The sequence below is a fragment of the Bos grunniens genome, chromosome 26 (assembly GCF_055505025.1).
Source record: "Bos grunniens cultivar Pamir isolate PY7600 chromosome 26, Bosgru_T2T1.0, whole genome shotgun sequence".
Taxonomy (NCBI): domain Eukaryota; kingdom Metazoa; phylum Chordata; class Mammalia; order Artiodactyla; family Bovidae; genus Bos; species Bos grunniens.
In genome coordinates, this window is record NC_141190.1 from 13,601,810 (window position 1) to 13,606,780 (window position 4,971).

At 44.8% G+C, this 4,971-nt stretch overlaps 1 long non-coding RNA gene across 1 annotated transcript; it reads left to right on the plus strand.

Annotated features, from left to right (window-relative positions):
- The first annotated feature begins 232 nt into the window (after positions 1 to 232).
- LOC147344040 (uncharacterized) lies at positions 233 to 4,590 on the plus strand. Its single transcript, XR_015155562.1, has 2 exons — positions 233 to 1,375; positions 4,161 to 4,590. It is a non-coding gene; the product is annotated as an uncharacterized LOC147344040 (long non-coding RNA).
- Positions 4,591 to 4,971: the final 381 nt, after the last annotated feature.

Consider the following 4,971-nt stretch of genomic DNA (forward strand, 5'->3'; position numbering starts at 1 on the left):
GAACCTAGTGAACAAAGGTTCTGCTGTGAAAAGGACCGGATGACACTCAGGCCATGGAACCTTGAGCAGTTTACCCATCCTCCTCGAGTTTGATTTTTTTCTCAACTGTAGAACAAGAACTGTGAAAGCCCCTACATATGGTCACTACAGACACCAGTAAAGTAATCCATGTGACTGCCACTTGTAAACTGAACTCAAGTGTGATGTCCATAAATGCATGCCTTCACTGAATAAAGGCATCAAGATTGTTCCATGGGGTTTTTTAGTGTTGGATTTTATCCTTTTAGCAAGGAGGAGTCAGTAAACTAAACGTCAAGTTGCAATAAAACCTGGCTGTAAATCCAACTTTGCTTTTTCTTGTTTGAGTCACTCAGGGAAAGATGGCAACCTTCCAGATCTGTTATCTCCACTGTAGAACTCTTTGCTCCCCTCTCAAAGAGGTGGGATGCATTGTAAAGGATTAAACTTGAGGTGTCTTGTAAGCTCTAAAGCTCCATACACATTGTATGATGCCTGCCTATGCAGGAGCTGGAAAGGGCAAAGCCTCTGTTTTCAGATCCAGTAATATCCTCACCCTGTCCCACTTAATCTTTGCCCCCCAGGGTTCAGAGGATCTGCGTCTGAGCCATGACTTTTTATCAGCAGTTAAAGGAAAACCAAGAGCACTCAGAGTTCCTGGGGGCAATGGTCAGTCCCCTGGGGTGGAATCGATGGGCGGCTGCTGCTCAGTAAACAAAGAGGTTGGCCCACTGTCCTCCGGCCTGGCGTCTTTGCAGGTTCCCAAGAGTTCAGTGATGGAAGGGGCCACATGTTCTCCTCAGTGCTGCTGGCTGAAACTGTCATTAGGCATCAGATTTCAAGAGTGGAATAGTAGAATCTGTGCCTTGGAAGAACCGGATTTGGATTTCTGCAGTCGATCACTGACTTCCCAGGTGGCGCTGGTGGTAAAGAACTCGCCTACCAGAGCAGGAGACATAAGAGATGTGGGTTTGATCCCTGAGTTGGGAAGATGCGCTGGAGGAAGTCATGGATACCCATTCCAGTATCCTTGCCTGGAGAATCCCATGGACAGAGGAGCCTGGCAAACTACAGTCCATAGGGTCGCAAAGAGTTGAACAGGACTGAAGCAACTTCCACACACGCACACAGAGTTGAGCAGAGGCTTGTTAAGAGCCTAAGAGTAGGAGAAAGCCTTACAAGATGAAACCGCTCACAATGATTAGAAGTGGGGAAGTGAGAACAGCCGTCTGGGAAGATAAAGAACACCACTCAGAGACGGGAGTTGGAATGAGAGATGGCAAGCAGAGACGGCAAGCAGCCAGGAAGAACCAGGCAAGCTCCAGTGAATGGCGCTCAGCAGTGAGGTCTGGAAGAGGTAAGCTAAGGAAACTCTTACCCCAAAAGAACTGCCTCCAGACACTTACATTTACGATTTTTTCAAAGTTTTGCTCATTCCAAAACCTGTGAGAAATACGATATCACATTTATTTATAAACCTAAAAATGATCCCTGCATTCCCTTTCAAGACATATTAAACAGGATGAGCCTCGGAAAAAAAAAAAAAACTACTGGGTACATCTTGAGGATGAAGATCTAGTTGTTAAGAAAACTATCACTTTAAATTAATGTTTCTCAAACTTTAGCTAGTATCAGGATTATCTGGAGGGCTCATCAAAACACTGAGTGCTGGACCACACCTCCAGTTTCTGATTCATTAATTAGATCTGGGGTGAGGCCTAAGACTTTGCATCTCTTACAATTCCTAGGTGATGCTGAAGCTGTGGGTCCCACAGAACACATTTGAAAACCACTGACCTAGTTAGAGGGGGATCTTTGGGAGAGAAATAAAAATGCAAAGCATCTCTAGTGGCAAATGCACTCCCTCATCATTAACCTTCCAATCTTTTAAGCTGAAGTTACGAAATATCACCCCTCCCAAGCACATCACTTGGCTAACTAGTCAGTTTCTCACTCTGTTTTGGCTAACTACTCTGTGGAAGTAGTCACAGACATCCCGAAGGTCATCTGAAAATGGAATTACAGAACGGTTCCCAGAACCAGAACCACAGCATGAGGTGGAGGTCACCTGAATGCTCTTAGGGGGTGGTGACATTTAGATCTGTCCCCTGTGGGGACAGGCCTGTGAAGGGCTTGTCCACTTCCCTTGGACGACGCTTCCAGCTGTGGTACCGAAATCTTGCTCTCTGAACCCCAGGTTAGAGAATTCATAATGCATTTAAACATTCAGGAAACCATCCCTCTCAGTACTATGTAGAATCTCCTTTCTGAGGAGACAGACTCAGATGTGGGATATTCCAGATCATTGCTTCCCATCAAAAATAATATGAGCCACAAATAGAACTTTAAATTTTAAAAGTAAACTAAGCAGATGAAGGTACTTTTAATATATTTATTTAATCCAGTATATAAATATCACTGCAATATATAGCCACTGTAAAAAAAAAAAAAAACAGATATTTTACATTCTTTTCTTACACTATCTTGGAAGTCCAGGGAGCATATCATAGCACATCTCAAATGCTCGATAGTCACATATGGCTAGGGCTTCCCTTGTGGCTCAGCTGGTAAAGAATCCGCCTGCAATGCGGGAGACCTGGATTTGATCCCTGGGTTGGGAAGATCCCCTGGAGAAGGAAAAGGCTACCCACTCCAGTATTCTGGCCTGGAAAATTCGTCCATGGGTTTGCAAAGAGTCAGACACACAAAGAGTCAGACAAGACTGAGCCACTTTCACTTTCCCGCACTGGGCAGAGTAATTCCAGATGACATTTTCTTGATAAATTGAATTTGCCTTTGATCTTATCAGCACCAACTACTTCTAATAATTATTTTCCCTTAAGCCATCAAACTCCATCAGACTCCCAAGACTCTCCCCAGTCTGCTGCCCCTGAGAGTGGCTCCCTCTCCAGAGAGCAATTGCTCCCAAGTGTCCATCCTCCTCCTCTTCCATAGAAATGGCAATTTTAGCCAGACCTGTGGCCACCGAGAATAAACACCATTCTCCCTTGCAGCTAGGTGAAGTCGTGAAACTACTTTTTGGTCAGTGAAACGTAAACATGAATTTATGCAGCACATTCCAGGAACCTTCTTGAAGCAAGAGCTGCCCTCACTCTTTTCTCATCTTCACCTCCTTCTTCCTGGTGACTGGAATGAAAACCTTATGTCTGGAATTATTGCCACCCACTTTATTACCATAAGATGACCTTGGCAATGGAGGCTTCACAACAGCCTAGGAACCCAGATTCTGGGGACTTTATAGAGCAGAGCCTATGTCCCAACTTTAAAGTGAGAGAGAAAAGAAGGCCATGTTATTTATACAGCTGATAGGCTGACCTTAACTCATCATACCTAACTCACATGCCCACCTGTGCATCCCTGGCTTGTAAACGTGTCACAGGTGGAGATCCCTGGGAAAGAGGAACTAACAGATGCAGTGTGCATTTTTAGCACAAAATAAAATAATAAATCAAGTGCTTACTTTAACCGGCCTTATGTTAAGTATTAATATTTATCCTTTTCAATGCTTACAACAATCCCTTTGTATAAATAAGGAAATTTAAGAGATGTTAAGTGACTTGTCCAAGATCACACAGCAAGGAAATGGTGAAACCAGGATCTGAATCCAGGTCTCGATGGCTTCATAAACCATCTTTGCTAGATGCGGCCTTATTGGTAGAGTCTGGTCCATACAATAGGAGGGAAAATGGGACACAAGTCCAGTGTTACAAAGTCAACAGAAGTACTGAATTTAAACTCAAATTCATACCCTTATCCCAGCAAGATTCAATCAATAAAAATGTGAGTCAGCTGTTCTGAGCACTCTGCAAAGCACTTTAGGAGATGAGGAACATCACTTTAAGCCAATTCCCCTAAAATTCAGCTCCCTGTGAGGGCTCTCACACCTGTCCAGCTATTTTTGTCATCACTTTAGCACTCTCAGGATTTAAAAATGGATCTACCTAGGGTAAAACGTCTGACTTATTACATTTCTATTAAGTCTGAACTAAATATACATCCTTTTTAAGAATGGCAGGTTTGAGAATACCTTTGAGTGAAATGAAGCGCAAGGAGACTTTTAGAACAAACTTGAGCCAGAAGTCAGAAGAATTTTCTTTTTGCATATCTCAACTCTTTTTCAGATGATGGAGAAGGCAAAAGGCCAAGAGTGAAACTCCATAGAGAAGCTGGGTGAAGAACATGTGATTCTCAAATTCAAATCTGTTGTCAGTAAAAGCTGGAGAGAAACACCTGGCTTCAAGCAAGCCAGTGCCTCAGCTTCACAGAGAACCTCCTGGAAGGGGGCCAAATGAGAACTGTCTGTGAGGGGTGACGAGGCTCCAGTCCACAAGAGAATGCAACACGCAGTGAGAGCCTAAAACCTCTGAAGAAGATACCTCGTCCTTCATTACTCTCTAAACTCAGTGTGCGAGACGCGATGGGGCCTGGTGTCAGTGACAGACAGCTGTGCAGAGGCTGGCTGCATTATCAGCAACTCTCTGAATGTGCTTCCCCAAAAGAATATTCCCATCCTGGCAAAGGAAGCCAAGATCCAGACACTCATAAAGAAAATCAACGATGGACTAAGGGGAACCGTCTCCAGAAAGGTCTAAGAAAAGGATGTGGTCGGAAGACACTGACTGACTGGCAGACACTCCTGCCTCTGAGGAGGGGAGCCCGCACTAAAGGATCTCCCGCTCTCACTGAGGGAGCGAGTACTACGGTGGTAATCACTGCAGCCAGGAAGCTGTGCTGGCCGTCTGGACCAGAACTGCAGCCAATGCCAGGATGATGGAGGCAACAGAATCCCCCCAGGAGACTCAGGGTGTCCAGTGAGGTGTGGTCCATGCATGACAGAAGCCTCCCCACAGACACAGATGATGGGGTCACTTGTAATTCCATGCTGGATGAGCCTGGGTTCCTGAGAAACAAGGGAGAGTGAGTGCTGCCTCC